The sequence below is a fragment of the Mobula hypostoma genome, chromosome 10 (genome assembly GCF_963921235.1).
Source record: "Mobula hypostoma chromosome 10, sMobHyp1.1, whole genome shotgun sequence".
Taxonomy (NCBI): Eukaryota; Metazoa; Chordata; class Chondrichthyes; order Myliobatiformes; family Myliobatidae; genus Mobula; species Mobula hypostoma.
The window spans coordinates 31,315,627-31,338,440 of NC_086106.1; the positions used below are offsets into that span (position 1 = coordinate 31,315,627).

Consider the following 22,814-nt stretch of genomic DNA (forward strand, 5'->3'; position numbering starts at 1 on the left):
TGGCCTGGCTACACAACAATGCTATTAATAAAAATGCTGGAGACGGGAGCTAAGTTTCATGGTTCTTTACTAGTAGAAAACGAATGCAGAACACACACATACGTATCAATGTGCACCTAATAGCGCATGCAATGACGTGTTACTACAACATAAAGTAGTCCCCGTATTATACAGTCGGCTGACCCGGCTGGTGATGTAGTGGCGTCACCCCGAGTTTGAATCCAGCCGGCTCCCCTGCACACTTTCCATCCGTGCTGGGTTACGAGCTGGTTATCACTTTGGAAACTCACCCGGCAGAAGGCAATGGCAAACCACTGCTGTAACTTGCCTCGTACGCGGTTCCCCAGTATGTCAGAGAGGCGTGGAGGGAAATCGTCCGCTAACTGGAGAAACTCCGGATGTGACGTAACTTTCCTTTTTCCTATACGGTACAAAGAGAGAGTGGAAGAAGGTTTTTAAAGATGTCGGCAGTAGATCTCGTTGCAAGTCTGGAGAGCCGTTTCTTCACTCCTTTCTACGATAAGGCAAGCACTAGATAAGAAGGAAAACATGCAGATTAGATATTGAAAGGAGACAAAATGTGAACGTTTCTGAAGATAATCAGAACACGCATCTATCTGTAAGCTATGACGACAACTTGTGGGAATTCTAGCGATGGAGTATGTCATTTCTAAAATATTGCAAGTGAATTCATATAATTGCCAACTTTTAATTCCTGTTGCTTCCAGACCTATTCGGGCAGATGGGACTCGTCAGCTCATCTAGGAGAAGGAAAATTCGAATCTCAAACCTCCGCTGCCTTGCGGCTGTACCCACTCACAGGGAAGGCTTCGGGAGTAAACCCGGAGCTGGAGTCCCTAAGGCAGTCCTACGCTGACTGACAACTCCTGTGCTGCTCCTGGTACCAAACTCAATCTGCCGTTCCTTTGGGTGCGTGCAGACGGGGAGCTTGCTACATGGGGCAACAGCTTGCTCTCCATATCGTACTGCCCAGGCTGGCGTATCTGGACAGCTAGGACACAACATCCATGGTCGACTCTGACCGACGGAGGCCTCAGTCACTATAAGACCTATTGAATGGCAGCACTGCAGACATCCCACCTCTCCCGGAAGTTCCGGGAGTCTCCCGCATATGAATAGTGGCTCCCTGATGCCCGCAAATTATATACAATATCACGGAAATCAATCTTTTTGAGAGCGAACGAGAGAAAGCAAGAGAGAGCATCAGAGAGAGCGCGAGAGAGAGCACGAGTGCGAGAGAGAGTGAGAGCAAGCAAGTGAGCGAGAGAGAGAGCAAGCGAGAGCACTTGAGAGTGCGCGAGCGACCACGAGAGAGAATGCGCGAGCAAGAGCGCAGCATGGCAGAGTGTTCCAAAAAAAAATAAAACGTACGTCACCCCAGACTACACTAAAGTGTACCCCTGCCTAACAGGGGTCAAAATAATGACAGTGTTGCTCGCTGCACTGTTTGCAACAGTGACTTTTCTCTTGCCCATGGTGGGTTAAGACTGTAAAAGACGTGTTGAGGTGAGTTTAACAGGTGTCATTCGTTCATTAGCAGAGCTAACATTATTTAAACTAGCTGGCTAGCTGCTAACGGCTACTCTATTGCAGACATCCCACCTCTCCCGGAAGTCTCCCGTAAATTGATGGTGCTACCTCCCTGAAATGAGTTTCTGCAGGGTGGGATGTCTGGCACTAGATTTTAACACTCGTTCCTAAACCCTAAAAATCACCTAATATAAACACAGAACTCTTTACTGAGGATTGTACTCACAACTCTGGATTGGTTCTTAAAATATTCGGCCTACAGAAACAGGGAGGCAAGTAAGAGACAGAACTGAGAACTTCATGCTTGGCTCTATAACGAGGTTTATAATTCTGAACAATTAGCAAATCCCTCCAACTGGAAACAGTTCCAAATATCACAGCATTGTTCCAGCACCTCGAATAACCCTCTTGCTGGTTCAGAGTTTTGAATCCATAATTTGTGTTTTATCCCCTTTAATGAACGTGCTGAGGACTGCATGTTTTTCCCTGATCCTCACTAATTACACGTGCAGATTACAAAACACACATCTTTAGTTTAAAGAGCCTTTTCTACCATCAGTGCACCTACAGCAGGAACCCAGCAGACACCCATCTTGTCTTGTGCTCATCTTCAGAGACCCAGTGACAGACTCTGGGACAATGCAGGCCACAACTGCTCGAAGGGACAATGCTTATGCTCGTACCGAGCTGGGTCCAAAGCCACAACTTACCAGTCATGGCTTCCTGTGCAAAGTACTTTACATCCATATCTTGGTCCTGACCCAATTTCTCCAATAGTGGTTTGAACTTGTTCTGTAAAGTGCTGTGATTTAAAAGCAATTTTTAGTACCTCTGTCCTTCAAAACAAGACAGCAGCACATTCACTTAAATCTAAAGCGATACTGGATATTACCCAGATTAAAATCTCCTATTTCTGCCTCTCACGCAGGCTCCCACTACCACAACTGATCGTTTACTGGCCAGATACGGGTTGGAGCTCAACTAGCAGACTACGGTCAGAAACTGCAGCTGAGCTCATTTGGGTTATGGATGCAAAAGGAGAATAATTTGGATGCCCCATTTTTATGCCATTGACGAGAGGGGGCACAGAATGCTTGAACTTCCTTTTAATGCAATCCATCTGTTATTGCTTTCCACACAAATTCCAATCTAATCACAAACGCACAATTTCACAAAAATCGTTCACCGGACGGGTTGGCGGGGCGGAGATACGTCGCTACCAAAGGAGGTGTCGGGTGCTCCTTCCCTCCGTAGGCCTGCAGGTCACTCTTGGGCAAGGTGTAACACCTGCTTAAGCCCCCCCACCTGATCCGGGTCACGCGATGCCGTGGGAGCAGATGGTGGACAGTCATGTGTGCAGCCGGTGCAGATCACAAGTCCCGGTTGTACGACCACTGACGCCGGGCAGACAATCTCTGAAGAGCACTGATAATGGCTGGGGGTTTGGGGGGGGGGGGGGTCACCTCGTCTTGTAAAGACACACACGGCCCAGAAGGCGCCAATGGCACAAACCAGTTCTGCAGGATAATTTGCCAAGAACAATCGTGGCCATGGAGAGACCACGATCGCCCACGTCTCATGATGATGAAGATGGTGGTGGTGTTAACTGAAATCTCACTGTGCGGTTTTCACTTCTAACCAGGATTTATCCATCAGTGGTTGAAGGAGAGAGGGAAAATGTATTAAAGAAGATCGGAGGAGTAAACTTTTCATGCAGGAGTTGGTAGCTGAGCTGCCAAAGGAGGTGGTGGTGGTGCAGACAGGAACAAAACCTGGACAGTCACCTGATAAACCTCTGGTTAGGTCACATTTGGAGAACTGAATTCAGCTCTGGCCTCCCCTTTAAAGGGTGTGGAGACTTTGAAGAAGGTACAGAAGATGTTTACAGGACATTCCCTGTGATAAACCTCTGGTTAGGTCACATTTGGAGTACTGAATTCAGCTCTGGTCTCCCCTTTAAAGGGTCTGAAAAAGGTACAGAAGACATGCTGGCTGGTACTGCAGATGTTACCGGAGAGGTTGCTTTCTCCAGAGTGATGGAGTCTGAGGGACAAGCTGATAGAAGTTTACAAAACTCTGAGGCAAAGACAAACGGCTCACAGTTAAGATGTAAGAGTGAGAAGAGAACAGCTCAAAGATGTGCCGAGGATTTGAGTACAGGTGTCCCACCGCTTTCCCAACGTTCGCTTTACGAAACCTCACTGTTACGAAAGACCTACTTTAGTACCCTGTTTTCGCTTTCAGAAGGTGTTTTCACTGTTACGAAGAAAGGCAGCGCGCGATAAAAGGCGGCGCACGCCCCGAGCAGCCGCTCTGCTCCGGATTCAGAACGGCATTGCTTAAACGCGTTGCATTGAGTAGCCGTTAGCAAGGTGAGTTCTAAGGTGTCGGAAAAGCCTGAAAGAGTAAGGGTGTTACACATAGCGTAAAACTAGACATAATTCAGCATTTCGATCGTGGTGAATGAAGCAAGGACAAAGTGAGTTTGGCTTGTGGAAGTTGATGAAGATGATGTTGAAGAGGTTTTAGCATCCCATGACCAAGAACTGATAGATGGAGAGCTGATGCAATTGGAAGAGGAAAGGATAACAATCGAAACCGAATGCAGAAAGTGAAGCAACTGTGTGAGATTTTTGCTGCAATGATAAAGTACGACTTTAATCTTGAAAGGGTACGTAGATTCAGGGGATATTTGCAGGATGGTTTGAGTGCTTACAAACAACTGTATGACAGGAAAATGCGTGAGGCTCAGCAATCAAGCAAGCCTTCCACATCAGCCACAGCAGACGACGAACCTCGACCTTCGACATCGAGGCGGGCAGTCATAGGAGAAGATGAGCTGCTTGCCCTGATCGACGATGAGATGATACCCCCGTGTCCCACCACCCCAACATCCAGGCCCCGGACAGATACTGTACCGATTTGCAAAGAACACAGCGGTAGCCGGGAGACACACAGCACATCTTTAAGAAAAAAGCTGAAATAAACATGCTAATTAATTAGGTGCCGCCTGACACGTAATTGTCGGCCCAGATCAGTGCCGATTTCCGATTGCATTGCCTCTCATCTGGGCCGACAATTACGTGTCGGCGGCACCTAATTAATTAGCATGTTTATTTCGGCTTTTTTCTTAACTATGTTCTGTGTGCCTCCTGGCTACTGCTGCGTTCTTCACGGCAATGTATCAGGTCGGCGGCCCGGCCACCGCACCACCCAGCCTGCGACAACTCAGTCTAACACACCATCATCAGTGTGCTCGGCGCTGTTTTCCCAATTCCGGTAAGTGATACTACACTACATACATTATTTCTACTTTATATAGGCTGTGTATTTTTACGTGTTATTTGGTAGATTTTGCAGCTTCACAGTTTAAAGGTTACTGGAGAGCGCGTTTATGCCAACAGCGCTTGCGTGAGATTTTCTGCCGAGAGCGCTTGCGTGAGATTTTCGCTACGGAGATCTGTGCAGGCCATCGTTGTAGTGAAGTATTTCTACTTTATACAGGCTGTGTATTTATCATATCATTCCTGCTTTTACTGTATGTTACTGTTATTTCAGGTTTTATGTGTTATTTGGCATGATTTGGTAGGTTATTTTTGGGGCTGCGAACGCTCACAAAATTTTCCCATATAAATAAATGGTAATTGCTTCTTCGCGTTAGGACATTTCGGCTTACGAACCGTTTCACAGGAACACTCTACCTTCGGATGGTGGGGGAAACCTGTGCCTGGAACACACCGACGGGTCTGGTGGAACTGGATGCAGGTATGAAACAAGTGTTTACGATCCAGTGAAGGGTCACGGTCTGAAACACCGACTGGTTATTCATTTCCATGGACGCTGCCTGACCTGCTGAGTTCCTCCAGCGTTTTGTGTGAGCGTTGAAGTATTTAAGACACTGTTAGACAGGCACATGAATGTGCGGAGAATGGACGATATCGGCCATGTGCGGGCAAAAGGACACGGTTCAATTAGGCGCTGCTTTAGTTATAAAGTCTGCAGGTGTTGGAAACCCAGAGCAACACACACAAAATGCTGGAGGACCTCAGCAGGTCAGGTAGCACCTATGGAAATGAATAAACAGGTGACGTTTCGGGCCCAGACCCTTCGTCCGGACTGAAAAGGAAGAATTACTTTGGCACAACATTGTGGGCCAATGGGCCTGTTCTACAGGTTCAGTGAGCAAGACAGAGGGATGTGGAGTTAGTGTGGCTGAGTGGGTTTACTATAGCAAGGAGTGATTGTCAGTATAGATGTAATGGACAAGAGGGCATGCTTCTATACAGTACAACTGACTATAAACAGAACCCAAGCTTTGCTTGAAACACCCTCCACCATCCTCGGCCATCTTTTAACCCACGTTGCCAGCTTGCCAGAAGTTTTAACAGTAAGGACCAGCCTCCCGTGCAGGACCCTGTCAAAGGTCTCACTGAAATCCATGCAGACAACATATATTGCATGACACACGAACAAAATGGTTTAATTACTGTGCTGGGCTCCCAAAAGGCCACTGGGAGCTGGGGAACGGATATACAGGCAGATACCACCATGGCACACAGGAGCAAAATCAGTCCATTCAGCCCATCGAGTCTACTCTGCCATTCCATCACAGCCAATTTATTATCCCCCTCAACCCTAGTCACGGAAAGACTTAAAAATAGGGTCACTGAGTGGCTGATTTCAACTTCCCCAGTACTGAATGGAACTTCCTGAGCACCAGAGGCTTCAATGGGTCAAAATTGATAACTGTGTCTAGGGGGGTTACACCAGAGAGTATGCAGACACTCCAGGTTGGCATGGCGACGTAACAGAGCTTACGAGGAAATGAGCCGGGCCAGATGATCAAATTTTCAGCCATGATTGTAATTCCCTCAGTTTTAAGATAGTTACGGATTAAAACTGATCCTTGGGTGAAGGTGCTGAGGTGCAGAAGGGCTAATTGTAACAATGTTAGGCAGGAACAGGAGAAGGTAAACCGGGAAGCAGCTGCTCGAGGGGCAAACAACACCTCTGACACGTGGGACCCTTTTAAAAGGCCAGTTGACTGGAGTTCCTCAGGTAGAGTGGGTGATGGGAGGGAGTGTGCAAAGTCAGTCTTACAACCTTACAAAAAGGAATATTGCGCATGGCTTGGGAAAGCTGTAGTAAAATGAGGCCGTTGGAATACAAAGGCAGTGGAGAGACCTTAAACAGGTAATTTAGAGGGTAGAAACGGGCCACTAAATGTTCTTGGTGAGGATGTCCTTTTTTAAAAAAAAAATGGGGAGAAGGCAGGCGAGTGGGGTTGAGGGGAATAATAAATCAGCCATGATAGAATGGCTGTGCAGTATCGATGGGCCGAACAGCCCGTTTCTGCTCCTGTGTCTTATGGTCTTAATCTCTGGACAGAGAAGAAGATCGTTTAAGGGTACCAAAGGATCCAGGTCAAGCAGGAAAGTGAGGCAAACACCACAGGGGAGGGGGAGGCCTGAGGGTTAAGTTTATGCCCCTCCCCCACGCAGTACATACGCAGCTGCCAGAGGAACTGGTTGAGGCAGGCACATTAACAACTTTTAAAAGGACAGGTACGCGGGCAGGAAAGGTTTAGAGCAAGGGTGCACAACTATTTTGGTGCCATGGACCATTACGCTAGGGGTCCATGAACCCCAGGTTGAGAACCTGGGACGATGGGACCGGCAGAGACGGTGGTCTTGGCCGGATTGGACCTGTGGAAACCCCAAGGCATTCTACAATTACGTGAAGAGCAAGAGGATAAGATGTGAAAGAATAGGACCTAACAAGTGTGACAGTGGGAAAGTATGTATGGAACCGGAGGAAATAGCAGAGGTACTTAATGGATACTTCAGTATTCACTATGGAAAAGGATCTTGGTGATTGTCGTGATGACTTGCAGCAGACTGAAAAGCTTGAGCATGTAGATATTAAGAAAGAGGATGTGCTGGAGCTTTTGGAAAGCATCAAGTTGGATAAGTCGCCAGGACCGGATGAGATGTACCCCAGGCTACTGTGGGAGGCGAGGGAGGAGATTGCTGAGCCTCTGGCGATGATCTTTGCATCATCAACGGGGACGGGAGAGGTTCTAGAGGATTGGAGGGTTGCGGATGTTGTTCCTTTATTCAAGAAAGGGAGTAGAGATAGCCTTGGAAATTATAGACCAGTGAGTCTTACCTCAGTGGTTGGTAAGTTGATGGAGAAGATCCTGAGAGGCAGGATTTATGAGGTATAACATGATTAGGAATAGTCAGTATGGCTTTGTCAAGGGCAGGTCAAGCCTTATGAGCCTGATTGAATTTCTTGAGGATGTGACTAAACACATTGATGAAGGAAGAGCAGTAGATGTAGTGTATATGGATTTCAGCAAGGCATTTGTTAAGGTACCCCATGCAAGGCTTATTCAGAAAGTAAGGAGGCATGGAATCCAAGGGGACATTGCTTTGTGGATCCAGAACCGGCTTGCCCACAGAAGGCAAAGAGTGGTTGTAGACGGGTCATATTCTGCATGGAGGTTGGCCTCAGGGATCTGTTCTGGGACCCTTACTCTTCGTGATTTTTATAAATGACCTGGATGAGGAAGTGGAAGTGGAGGGATGGCTTAGTAAGTTTGCTGAGACACAAAGGTTGGAGGTGTTGTGGATCGTGTGGAGGGCTGTCAGAGGTTACAGCGGGACATTGATAGGATGCAAAACTGGGCTGAGAAGTGGCAGATGGAGTTCAACCCAGATAAGTGTGAAGTGGTTCATTTTGGTAGGTCAAATATGATAGCAGAGTATAGTATTAATGGTAAGACTCTTGGCAGTATGGAGATCAGTGGGATCTTGGGGTCCGAGTCCATAGGATGCTCAAAGCTGCTGCGCAGGTTGACTCTATGGTTAAGAAGGCATACGGTGTATTGGCCTTCATCAATCATGGAACTGAATTTAGAAGCCGAGAGGTAATGTTGCAGCTATATAGGACCCTGGTCAGACCCCACTTGTAGTACTGTGGTCGCCTCACTACAAGAAGAATGTGGAAGCCATAGAAAGGGTGCAGAGGGGATTTACAAGGATGTTGCCTGGACTGGGGAGCAGGACTTATGAGAATGGGTTGAGTGAACTCGGCCTTTTCTCCTTGGAGCGATGGAGGATGAGAGGTTACCTGATAGAGGTGTGTAAGATGATGAGAGGCATTGATCGTGTGGATAGTTAGAGCCTTTTTCCCAGGTCTGAAATGGTTGCCACAAGAGGACACAGGTTTAAGGTGCTGGGGAGTAGGCACAGAGGAAATGTCAGGGGTAAGTTTTTTACCCAGAGAGTGGTGAGTGTGTGGGATGGGCTACCGGCATCGGTGGTGGAGGCGGATACAATAGGGTCTTTTAAAAGACTTTTGGATAGGTACATGGAGCTTAGAAAAATAGAGGGTATTGGTTAGCCGAGCTCGTTCTCAGGTAAGGACATGTCCGTCACAGCTTTGTGGGCCGAAGGGCCTGTATTGTGCTGTAGGTTTTCTTTGTTTCTATGAGTCCCCTCTGCCATTCCATCATGGCTGATTTATTTTTCCTCTCAACCCCATTCTTCTGCCTTCTCCCATATCCTTTCACGCCCTTAACTAACCAAGAATCTATCAACCTCCACTTTAAATATACTCAATGACATGACCTCCAAAGCCGTCTGTGGCAATGAATTCCACAGATTCACCACCCTCTGGCTAAAGAAATTCCTCCTCACCTCTGCTCTAAAGGGACGTCCTTCTATTCTGAGGCTGTGCCCTCTGGTCCCAGACTCTTGCACTATTGGAAACCGCCTCTGTGCATCCCTTTTATCCATACCTTTGCTCGAGCACTTTGGGAGGGTTTAAGCTAGTGAGGCAGCAGGGGTGGGACACAGAATACTAGTGTAGCAGGTGTTGAGTCAGAATTCTATGTCAAACTCACTAAACAGGCAGGTCCGGTAAGCAGAGCAGGCAGAAATAAATGGGAAAGCACGAGAGGGCTGGGAGGTTTAACCGCATCTGTTTCTGAACACAGAAATTCACAGCACATTACAAGCCCTTCGGCCCACAATGTTGTGCCGACCACGTAACCTACTCTAGAAACTGCTTAGGATTTCCCTAGCACAGCAGTCCCCAACCACCGGGCCGCGAGGAAACGATATGATTTGGCGATAGGAGTCGCTGCACCTTTCCTCATTCCCTGTCACGCCCTGTTCAGCATGAACGCACGCGAGGTCATTACCCACACGTCATCCATGTCAGCGCGGGAAGAAGATCAACTCCTCGAGCTTGCAAATGACGGCGGGCTGAAAAGTATGTCTGACATAACATCTCTGCTGGCATTCTGGATCAAAGTCAAGGCTTAATATCCTGAGATAGCCATGAAAGCACTGAAAACGGTGTTTCCATTTCCAACATATCTCTGCAAATAATGCAACGAAAACTAAATTGCGGAATAGACTGGGCATAAGGAACCCCTTCAAGTATCGCTGTCTCCCATCAGCCCTCGATAGGACCGTCTTGTTGCAGGGAAACAAGCCCAGGGCTCCCACTGATTCGGCGATATTGGTGTGTTGCAATGATCTTATATGTTCATACGGGGAAAATATATGTTGTGTGTTTAACATCCAAACATTACTTGAATTGTTATGATGCTATTGATTTATAAGTGACTTATATAACCATATAAGGCGATTCTGTGGATGCAGTCCAGAGACCCGGATGGTAGTTTGCCTCCCTGGTGCCAGGGTCTGGGATATTTCTGATCGTGTTCAAGATATCCTGAAGTGGGAGGGTGAGGAGCCAGAGGTCGTGGTACATATAGGTACCAATGACATGGGTAGGAAAAGGGAAGAGGTCCTGAAAGGAGAGTATAGGGAGCTAGGAAGGGAGTTGAGAAAAAGGACTGCAAAGGTAGTAATCGCGGGATTACTGCCTGTGCCACGCGACAGTGAGAGTAGGAATGAGATGAGGTGGAGGATAAATGCGTGGCTGAGGGATTGGAGCAGGGATTCAAGTTTTTGGATCATTGGGACCTCTTTTGGCGCAGGCGTGACCTGTACAAAAAGGACGGGTTACACTTGAATCCTAGGGGGACCAATATCCTGGCAGGGAGATTAGCGAGGGCTACTGAGGTGACTTTAAACTAGAATGGTTGGGGGGTGGGAATCAAATTAAAGAGGCGAGGCGAGAGGAGGTTAGTTCACGACAGGGGGATAGAAACCAGTGCAGAGAGACAGAGGGGTGTAAAGTGAGGGTGGAAGCAAAAATTAGTAAGGAGAATTCTCAAGTAAAAGTGGCAGGCCGACAAATCCAGGGCAAGCATCAAAAAGGGCCACTTTTCAACATAATTGTATAAGGGCTAAGAGAGTTGTAAAAGAGCGCCTGAAGGCTTTGTGTGTCAATGCAAGGAGTATTCGTAACAAGGTGGATGAATTGAAAGTGCAGATTGTTATTAATGATTATGATATAGTTGGGATCACAGAGACATGGCTCCAGGGTGACCAAGGATGGGAGCTCAACGTTCAGGGATATTCAATATTCAGGAGGGATAGACATGAAAGAAAAGGAGGTGGGGTGGCGTTGCTGGTTAAAGATGAGATTAACGCAATAGAAAGGAAGGACATAAGCCGGGAAGATGTGGAATCGATATGGGTAGAGCTGCATAACACTAAGGGGCAGAAAACGCTGGTGGGAGTTGTGTACAGGCCACCTAACAGTAGTAGTGAGGTCGGAGATGGTATTAAACAGGAAATTAGAAATGTGTGCAATAAAGGAACAGCAGTTATAATGGGTGACTTCAATCTACATGTAGATTGGGTGAACCATATTGGTAAAGGTGCTGAGGAAGAGGATTTCTTGGAATGTATGCGGGATGGTTTTTTGAACCAACATGTCGAGGAACCAACTAGAGGGCAGGCTATTCTAGACTGGGTTTTGAGCAATGAGGAAGGGTTAATTAGCAATCTTGTCGTGAGAGGCCCCTTGGGTAAGAGTGACCATAATATGGTGGAATCCTTCATTAAGATGGAGAGTGACATAGTTAATTCAGAAACAAAGGTTCTGAACTTAGAGGGGTAACTTTGAAGGTATGAGTCATGAATTAGCTATGATAGACTGGCAAATGACACTTAAAGGATTGACGGTGGATATGCAATGGCAAGCATTTAAAGATTGCATGGATGAACTACAACAATTGTTCATCCCAGTTTGGCAAAAGAATAAATCAAGGAAGGTAGTGCACCCGTGGCTGACAAGAGAAATTAGGGATAGTATCAATTCCAAAGAAGAAGGATACAAATTAGCCAGAAAAAGTGGCTCACCTGAGGACTGGGAGAAATTCAGAGTTCAGCAGAGGAGGACAAAGGGCTTAATTAGGAAGGGGAAAAAAGATTATGAGAGAAAACTGGCAGGGAACATAAAAACTGACTGTAAAAGCTTTTATAGATATGTAAAAAGGAAAAGACTGGTAAAGACAAATGTAGGTCCCCTACAGACAGAAACAGGTGAATTGATTATGGGGAGCAAGGACATGGCAGACCAATTGAATAATTACTTTGGTTCTGTCTTCACTAAGGAGCACATAAATAATCTTCCAGAAATAGTAGGGGACAGAGGGTCCAGTGAGATGGAGGAACTGAGCGAAATACATGTTAGTAGGGAAGTGGTGTTAGGTAAATTGAAGGGATTAAAGGCGGATAAATCCCTAGGGCCAGATGGTCTGCATCCCAGAGTGCTTAAGGAAGTAGCCCAAGAAATAGCAGATGCATTAGTGATAATTTTTCAAAACTCGTTAGATTCTGGACTAGTTCCTGAGGATTGGAGGGTGGCTAATGAAACCCCACTTTTTAAAAAAGGAGGGAGAGAGAAACCAGGGAATTATAGACCGGTTAGCCTAACGTCGATGGTGGGGAAACTGCTGGAGTCAGTTATCAAAGATGTGATAACAGCACATTTGGAAAGCGGTGAAATCATCGGACAAAGTCAGCATGGATTTGTGAAAGGAAAATCATGTCTGACGAATCTCACAGAATTTTTTGAGGATGTAACTAGTAGAGTGGATAGGGGAGAACCAGTGGATGTGGTATATTTGGATTTTCAAAAGGCTTTTGACAAGGTCCCACACAGGAGATTAGTGTGCAAACTTAAAGCACATGGTATTGGGGGTAAGGTATTGATGTGGATAGAGAATTGGTTAGCAGACAGGAAGCAAAGAGTGGGAATAAACGGGACCTTTTCAGAATGTCAGGCAGTGACTAGTGGGGTACCGCAAGGCTCAGTGCTGGGACCCCAGTTGTTTACAATATATATTAATGACTTGGATGAGGGAATTAAATGCAGCATCTCCAAGTTTGCGGATGACACGAAGCTGGGCGGCAGTGTTAGCTGTGAGGAGGATGCTAAGAGGATGCAGGGTGACTTGGATAGGTTGGGTGAGTGGGCAAATCCATGGCAGATGCAATTTAATGTGGATAAACGTGAAGTTATCCACTTTGGTGGCAAAAATAGGAAAACAGATTATTATCTGAATGGTGGCCGATTAGGAAAAGGGGAGGTGCAACGAGACCTGGGTGTCATTATACACCAGTCATTGAAAGTGGGCATGCAGGTACAGCAGGCGGTGAAAAAGGCAAATGGTATGCTGGCATTTATAGCGAGAGGATTCGAGTACAGGAGCAGGGAAGTACTACTGCAGTTGTACAAGGCCTTGGTGAGACCACACCTGGAGTATTGTGTGCAGTTTTGGTCCCCTAATCTGAGGTAAGATATCCTTGCCATAGAGGGAGTACAAAGAAGGTTCACCAGATTGATTCCTGGAATGGCAGGACTTTCATATGAAGAAAGACTGGATGAACTAGGCGTATACTCGTTGGAATTTAGAAGATTGAGGGGGGATCTGATTGAAACGTATAAAATCCTAAAGCGATTGGACAGGCTAGATGCAGGAAGATTGTTCCCGATGTTGGGGAAGTCCAGAACGAGGGGTCACAGTTTGAGGATAAGAGGGAAGCCTTTTAGGACTGAGATTAGGAAAAACTTCTTCACACAGAGAGTGGTGAATCTGTGGAATTCTCTGCCACAGGAAACAGTTGAGGCCAGTTCATTGGCTATATTTAAGAGGGAGTTAGATATGGCCCTTGTGGCTACGGAGATCAGGGGGTATGGAGGGAAGGCTGGTGCAGGGTTCTGAGTTGGATGATCAGCCATGATCATAATAAATGGCGGTGCAGGCTCGAAGGGCCGAATGGCCTACTCCTGCACCTATTTTCTATGTTTCTATAACAATTACAGGACGGAAACAGGCCATCTCGGCCCTTCTAGTCTGTGCCCAACTCTACTCTCACCTCGTCCCACTGACCTGCACTCAGCCCATAACCCTCCATTCCTTTCCTGTCCATATACCTATCCAGTTTTTCTTTAAATAATAATAATGCCTCTACCACTGCTACTGGAAGTTTGTTCAACACTTGCTTCAAGTTCCCCTGTCCTCCCCTGATAATTGACTTATCACTATATTCATGCCAGGAAAATATGCACTGTGTGTTTAATATTAAATTTGTTAGATAAACCCTTTTAGAAACAGAATTGAGTGTATTAGCCACTTATCACCTATATTCCGGTCGTGATTAACACTCCCTCCCCCGAACAAAATCGCCAAAAACAATTTGCAGAAAAAAATCGGCACGCACACGCACACGCACTGGTGCCCACGCGAGGCTTCATGGTCATGGTAGTTTTTCTCAGGGTAAACACAACGTATTTGACTGCTACTCTTGTCCATTGGCAACCCTACTCGCCCCCCCGGCCACCGCCCCCGGTCGGCCGGTCCGCAAGAATATTGTCAATATTAAACCGGTCCGCAGTGCAAAAAATGTTGGGGACCCCTGCCCCAGTGCATAGCCCTCTATTTTTCTAAGCTCCATGCACCCAAGAGGCTCTTAAAAGGCCCTATTGTATCCACTTCCACCACTGCCCCTGGCAGTGCATTCCACGCACCCACCACTCTCTGCGTGAAAAACTTACCCCCAACATCCCCTTGTACCTACTTCCAAACACCTTAAAAGTGTGTCCTCTCGTTCTAGCCATTTCAGCCCTGGGAAAAAGCCTCTGACTATCCACGTGATCAATGCCTCTCATTATCTTGTACACCTCTGTCAGGTCACCTCTCATTCTCCGTTGCTCCAAGGAGAAAAGGCCAAGTTCACTCAACCTATTCTCATAAGGCACACCCTCCAATCCAGGCTTCATGCTTGTAACTCTTCTCAGCACTCTCTATATAGTATCCACATCCTTCCTGTCGTGAGGTGACCAGAACTGAACACAGTACTCCAAGTGGGGTCTGACCGAGGTCTTATATAGCTGTAACATTATGATGCACTATCAATAACTCCAAAAGACTGGAAGTACAGTAAATACTGAAAGGCTTTTATTAGCAGTGAAATGTGATCTCCATCATGCTGAGTATCTGCTCTTGGACTGAGAGGAGGAGCAGTGACACAATCGCCTTTATTGAGGGGTCTGTGGGAGGAGCCACAGGAGCAGTCAGCAGAGGGACGTGTCCAGACGGGTAACCCAGTTACAACATATATACATGGTTTACCACACATTACCTCACAGCTCTTGAACTCAGTCCCACGGTGGATGAATGCCAACACACCATGCGCCTTCTTAACAACACTGTCAACCTACGCAACAGCTTTGAGTGTCCTATGGACTCGGACCCCAAGATCTCTCCAATCCTCCACAATGCCAAGCATCTTACCATTGATATTATATTCTGGTTTTAACAGAGAACTCGGGTGATCTGGCCAGTGATCAGTACAGGGATTATATTATTCCTGTAAGTCTAGGAACATGGTTGAGGGATGGGAGCACAACGTCCTGGGTTACAGATGCCCTAGGGACAGGGGGAAGGGTTTGAGTGTTACACTCATCAGGGAGGGCATTACAAGTGATTGCTGAAGCTGGAATCTAGAGCGACAAACAAGCTCAATGGAGCAGATCTGTGGGAGGAAAGCGGACTGGATCAAAACCCTGCATCGGGACGTGGTGGGGGGGACAGTGGAATAGTGGGGAGAAAGGAGTCTGAGGTGACTGGTGCACTGATGGCAGGAGAGGAACGAAGGAGGAGCAAAGACAGTGGCAGGCAGAGGACGACGGGGGGAATGAGGAAATAACATTGCGAGGGAGATGGAACAAGGTAGGGATAGTGTGAAGGTGCGGACTGACAGCAGGAACACAAAGAGCTACAAGGGTTGGACTCTGATAAGTAACGGAGGTGGTAACAGGTTCGGGGAGAGGGGTGAACACTAGGTGAAACTAGACGGGAGAGAGAGTGTGAGTGTGAGAGAGGCGAAAGAGCGAGAGAGTGCTCATGGGGTGAGGGGTGGGAGAATGGGCCTCGGCCTTTCCTATCAACGTAACTGTACCCACCTCTGGAGATTTCTCTTTCAGCCCCACTCACATGCCCACCCATGAAAATCTTGCTCTTTACGTCCCTTTTGAACATCTTTCTCTCTCACTTTTAACCTCGGGGGCAACTCCCCCGATGATGCAGGGGCAGGGGGAGGGTCGAGTAAATTGGGGGGTAGAGTTCAAGAGTGTGAGGTAATGTTGCAGCTCTATAAAACTCTGGTCAGACCACACTGACGTCCAGCTTTGGTAGCCTTGTCATAGGAAGCATGGAGAAGATCTAGAGGGGACGCAGAGGAGACTTGCCAGGATGCTGCCTGCATTAGAGAGCGTGTCTTATGAGGAAAGGCTGAGTGAGTTGGGGCTTTTTCTCTTTGGAGTGAAGGAGGATGAGAGGTGTGGATAGAGTGGACAGCCAGAGACTTTTTCCCAAGGCAGAAATGGCCAATACCAGAGGCATAATTTTGAGGTGATTGGAGGAAGGTACACAGGTAAGAATTTTGTTTCACACACACAGAGTGGGTGGGTGTGTGGAATGCCCCGCCAGGCGTGATGGTAGAGGCAGATGCATGAGGGACATTTAACAAACTCTTAGATAGACGCACAGATGATAGAAAAATGGAGGGCTATGTAGGAGGGAACGGTTAGATTGACCTCAGAGTAGGTTAAAAGATCAGCACAGCACTTTAACACAGTGCTTTAACGTTCTATGTTCTGGGTACAATTGCTCTGCCTAGTTTGCCAACTAACCAATGCACCATCATTAGCACTAACACCGCAAGACAAAGCTCACATTTTTATGTCATCTGCTAAACTTCTAGCCACATCCAGTCAGCGTCAATACCCTGGTTCAGATTTTTACTGCTATGCTGTAGGCATTTCATTTCAGCAGTTCTGTAGGAGCAATCTGTTCTGCTTTCAGCCTGTTTGGGTCTGAGCTCAGGAATGAGGTGTCATCCAATCAGGATGGTAGAATTGGGAGAAGGTGCTAGAGAATGCTGGGCAGAGAGGTCTTTGTTTGGCGGGAGCTGGGAGAAGACGGGAGGGAAGATGGTGGACGATGCAGGGTGCTTTGTGCAGATGAATGGCTTCGAGGAGGAAGGACCAATAATCCCGTGGGAAAGCCCGTTTGTTCAAGATGGATTTCCAGTGACCTTCGGAAGGTGGTGTGGGCTTTCATGCAGACCGAGGGAGGGTCCAGCGCGCGATTTACAGAGAAGTTCAAGATTTGAGCTCCACTGTGCACTTGTGACTTTTTAAGTAGAATGGGCCCTTTTTGTTTTTTTTTCTCTTTCTTTCCTTTAATAACTGTTTGCTTAAGTTAACATTCTTAAATATACTCCTGAATAATTCTATGCAGTGTACAATCTGTTATTTTTTGCTGACGTGATTGCCAGGGGCAGTAAATCACACAGCGTTCACACAAACCGGGGTTTGGGTAGGCGAGACATCCCAACCTCATGGATTTTGCGGGACCAAAGTCACATACACCTTAGATGTACGAAGCCTGAAGTTTCTCCCCGCGGAGTCCAGTGGCTGTTTGCGAGGGGCTAAAAGGCTGCATTTCCAGAGACGCCCAGTAAAAAGGGGGTTTCAGAAGTAATGGCAATATATTTCCAAGTCCGGTTGGTGTGCAGCTTGCAGGTAATATTCCAATGTTTTGCTATACTTGGCTGTTTACATCAAGTTCAAGTTTAATTGTCATTCATGAATACCCATGAATACATCCAAACGAAACAGTGTTCTTTCAGGGTCAAGGGACAAAACACAGCACCAACAGTCATACACAGCACGTGGCACATATAGCAGTAAAATATAGTCACACAACAAATATAGTCCAAGTCCCTGAGTCCATAAACATTGCAGCAGTCTGCAGTCGAACACGTACATCCTGCCTTCGGCCAAGCAAACACTTTGGGGGAGAGGGACAGCACCAACATTACCTTAAACGCTGCGCTACACCACTTCCAGCGCCAGCTCTTGATGCCTCTCTCCTGGGCGGCTGCAAACAGGCAGCCCCATGGCTTGAGGCCACATCCGCTCACCCTGCAGGGGTGTCAGTCACCCCTGCTGCCAGCCCCTGCAGTCCGCAATAAATCAGAAGACCAGACTTGCAGCATTACACATTAACAATGCCCAACAGGGTTTTGCGATCACAAGGAAAGAGACTAAGACAATTGCTCGCTGCCAGTCTGCACGCCAACCACATTGCTGACTCTCTGACGCGGGGAGCAGCACGATCTGCCCCAAGTCCAGCTCCTTCAGTTTCTACGCCGATGGGGTAGACCTGCAGCACTCTTTAAGTGCTTAACATTCAGCAGGGTCTTCTGATTGTAAAGAAATAAATAAAAGACAATAACACCTTCACCTTTGGCTGGCCCTGTAGAACCCGCCGCGCCCCAGCACACCGCCATCTTACCGGAAGTTCACCAGTGGAGGCTTGTGGATTAGTAAGGTGTGTCCCAGAATGTCCTCCTCCTTGATATTTCAGTAATAAATCAATATTACGGTGCCACGCCCAACACACCATTCACTGAGTGAATCGTTCAGCCATTCAATCCTCTCTATGACAGTAACAATCACCCTCCTGTGAGCTGATTTGCTTTACTGGTAATGTTGCTTACACCAAAATAAATATAATCTTGCATTTCTTATCATACTGAGGTTTTCTCTCCTTACTGGGCTCGCTTTGTTTCCCTTCGATATTTAACTGCTCTGCCACCTCAACTGTAAATGTGGCCTGTGGCCCATCCCTATGAGTTTGAATCCCAGCGAGCACTCCCGCAGGATGTTAGCCCTGTTTTGGTCCAGCCCGCGCAGGCATATCTTTCTGAGGTGTTCTTGCTGATCCAGAGGTCTAAAGTTCAAAGTACATTGCTACCAAAGTATGAACTCCATATACAAGCAGGAGATTCGTCTTCTTGCAGGCAGCCATAAAGCAAAGAAACACAAGAGAATCCATGGAAAAAGAATCCCACGTCGCAAAGACTGTCAGGCACGCAATGTGCCCAAAAAGAACAAATCGGACAAACAAGAATAAAAAAATAGTAAACTAGTAAGACACAGAACATGAACCGCAGAGTCACCGAAATTAGGTCCACAGGCAGGGAGCCAGTTCAGATCAGTAGATGGCTGCAGGCCACAGCAAGGGAGTCAGTTCCGTGCTGAGAGAAGTGAAACCAGTCCAGGGGCCCACTGGTTGCAGTCCACAGCCAAGGAGCCAGTTCAGCATTTTATCTGAGCCAGGGGCCCAATGGTCGCAGGGCACAGCCAGCAAGTCAATTCAGTGCGGAGACAAGTGCTGACAGTGACAGTCGGTTCACCGTTGAAGTGTGTACAGCCTCACAGAGAAGTTAGTCTTTCCCCCCTCGACTCTTTAAACTTTTTAACCTGGCTCATTGCTGAAATCGACTGAACACCACTTCATTTTCCCCTCTCAGGCCACTCTCATCCAACCTGAAGTCCACTCCCAGCAATGGCCGTGGCCGCCGCACCTGCGTTCTTGAGAGTCCAGCTTGCCAAATCCTTGAGGATACCGCAAAAACGCCAGGTCGTGCAGACCTCTCGACACCCTCCAGAACCTATCAAGCTCCACTTTAAATATACCCAATCACTTGGCCTCCATTGCCACCTGTGGCGATGAATTCCGTAGACTCATCACGCTCCGGCTAAAGAAATTCTTCATCTCCGTTCTAAAGGGATATCCCTCTATTCCAAAGGCTGTGCCCTCCGGTCCTAGACTCACCCACTTTTAGAAACATCCATTTTATCTAGGCATTTCAATTGAATCTCCCCCTCACCTTGTCCCAAACTCTAGCGAAGCCCAGGCCCATCAAATAAATCCAGGGAAAGAAGTTAATTCTGCAACTGGAATGACTGTGGGGCCTTTAAGTACACTTGAAAATTGAAAATAGTTGCGTCAAAAAACTTAAAATTCCCTCAGCCAGATAATGTATAATGTCCATTTCAAGGTACTCAGATCTCGAAGCAAAAGACAGAGCCATAGTCCACTACAGCACGGAAACAGACCCTTGTGAAATAAAACTTGAAAGCTGCAAGCCATCAGGTGGGTCAACAGGTCATTAAATCAGTTGTCCTTCAGCTAACACCGTCAGTCTATTTCCACAGGGACGGTTAGGAACTCTGCTCCATGAAATCATAAAAAGTCTCGCCCTCAACTCAATTTTTACTCCAGACACCTTGCAGATTAAACACAAAACACCACTACACCTCAGCAAATAACGCAAGCACAGAAGCTCGTATCAAGCAGATGTCAATATTGGAAGAAGCAGCTTTGGTAAAGTGTTGTTAATTGATTTTTTGCAGAATCTAAACATTCACAAAGAACATATTAAAAATCCATAATATTTTTGTTAAATCCTTTATTCTTAAGTGTGTGTTCTAACTGTACGTTTTATTCATGAAATATTTTAGCAGCTTATGAAGTGTAATTGAAGTATTTTCAAAGCTATACTCACGTTAATGCAAAAAAGGGTGGTCATTTTATGAAGGTAGTTGGGGTCACTGGCCATGGGCAAGTACATTGTCAAACCCATACTCATGTTAATGCAGAACAGGATGGTCATTCTGTGATGGTAGTTGGGGTCACTGGCCATGGCAAGTACTTTCGGCACAATGGTGGATTCTGCCCAGCCTTTGCCAAACTTCTCCACCAACTTGGTCAAGTTGTTGGTCATGGCCTCGCGAATAGTGAGACAGCATTCACAGGTCAAGAAATGATCTGATCTGATGGCCATTACTACTTGATTTTCAAATAAATAGCTTGCTGATAAAATACAAAGTTCCGAAATGAAATGCTCGTACCACCTTTTTCAAAGTGCAAACCTGTTCCATACCAAGTTACACACAGTGGAGGAAATTATGCACTTGGAAAGTAGCATTTTAATATACTTATTTATTATTGATTATTTATTGAGATACAGCGTGGAACAGGCCCTTCTTGCCCTGCGAGCCACCCCCGATTAACCCTAGCCTAATTACAGGACAATTTACAATGACCAGTTAACCTACCAACTAGTAGGCCTCTGGGAGGAAACAGGAGCACCCGGAGGAAACCCACGTGGTCACGCGGAGAACATATAAACTCCTCACAGGTGGCCGTGGGAATCGAACCCAATTGCAAAGTGTTGCGCTAACCAGACGCCACTGTGTCGCCCCATTAGATACTTAAAAAATACATTGAATAGATTACCATTATTTATTACTAATTATTGTAATTGAATAATTAGTCATTGTTCAAGCCCTAACCGCAATATTCACATTCCAGGGTAAAAGGGACATACACTAAAAGCAAAGCAGTCCAGATCAAATTTGTTGTAAATTTTATTGGTCTTTAATCAAGTGTACTACAAGATTGCTTGCAGCAGTAATAATTGGGGGGGAGGCGGGTGTTTGGATTGTGATGGTATTGGGCAGGAACCTGGGACTACAAACTGGGATGAATGCACTCAGAAACACACAATTGAAATGTGGAAGTTGTTTTGGGCTTCATTTGGATGGGGCTCTGCAGAGTTTTGTCCCACTGAGACGGGGAAAGAACAGAAGAGTGAAGGAGCCATGCTTGACAAGAGACGCGCAACAGCTCGTCTAGAAGCGTAGGATGCAAAGATCAGCCTGGGCTCCAGAGGGTTACAATGTGGCCAGGAAGGGAGTGAAGAATGGACTTCGGAGAACTAGGAGGGGCCACGAGAAGGACTTGGCGAGTTGGATTCAGAAAAACAAACTTGAAGAACAGGAGGATGGCCAGAGCTAAAAGAGGCAAAACGTTTGGAGTCGGAGGACTTTGGGGGAGATCCGCAATGAATATTTTGCTTTAGTAATCACCAGTGAGAGGGACCTTGATGCTTGTGAGGGCAGTGATATGCTACAACATGTTGACATTGAGAAAGAGGATGTTCTGGAATTCTGGAAAGCCCTAGTATAGTTAAGTCCCTGGGGCCAGATGGGGCATACCCCAGGGTTACTACGGGAAGCAAGGGAAGAGATTGCTGCACCTTTAGTGACGATCTGGGCATCCTCACCGGCCAGCCCTCACCGGAGGAAGTACCAGATGATTGGAAGTTGGCAAGTGTTATTTCCTTGTTCAGTAAAGAGGGTAGGGATGACCCTGGGAATTATAGGCCAGTCAGTTTTACTTCACTGGTGGGCAAATTACAGGAGAAGATTCTTCCAGACAGGATTTACAAGAAGCATACTCTGATTTGGGAGAGTCAATATGGCTTTGTGAGGGGCATATCGTTTCTTGAGCCTGACCCAATCCTTTGAGGATGTGACAAAGCACGATGAAGGATTTTTGGTTAGGCACCTGGTAGGCTCACTCAGCATCATGGAAGCACCAGTAAGATGACATGGACAACTTTGAAGGACTTTTGTTCAACAAAAGTAACGATTCATCAAGGCTATACTCACCGTGATCCACCAGCCACGTCATGCACAAGGAGTTCAACTTCTCATCAAAAAACTCCACTCCCTAAACAGGTTTTGACAAAAAAAGAATGTTGATAAAATAACCCCTCGAATTTCTAGTAGAACATGCCAACTTGCCACATTTGCATTCCAGCCGTCTTCACCTTTCGCTACTTACCAGTACAGTTTGCTAACTCCTTTGAGGCAATGGCGAAGGGGTCACACAAGAAAGACTGGCAACATGCTCTAATAAACTGCACAAAACTAGATCGTGCTGTGGCAGAAGGCTACACAAAAGATACCCTATCTAAGGTACTTGCATCTAGTATTTTAACTATCCTTAATTAATTTCTTTGTGTCAATATGAGGACTATGATCCATGAAAAATAGGAAAAAACTTAAAAGTGCCCAATGGTTTAATGCAGACAGTAAGAACGTTACTAACTACTATCGGTGGC

At 46.6% G+C, this 22,814-nt stretch overlaps 1 long non-coding RNA gene across 1 annotated transcript; it reads right to left on the reverse strand.

Annotated features, from left to right (window-relative positions):
• Positions 1-206: 206 nt before the first annotated feature.
• LOC134352823 (uncharacterized) lies at positions 207-22,568 on the reverse strand. Its single transcript, XR_010019469.1, has 3 exons — positions 22,535-22,568; positions 22,360-22,420; positions 207-531 (listed from the first exon to the last, which is right to left on the reverse strand). It is a non-coding gene; the product is annotated as an uncharacterized LOC134352823 (long non-coding RNA).
• Between the last annotated feature and the right edge of the window lie 246 nt (positions 22,569-22,814).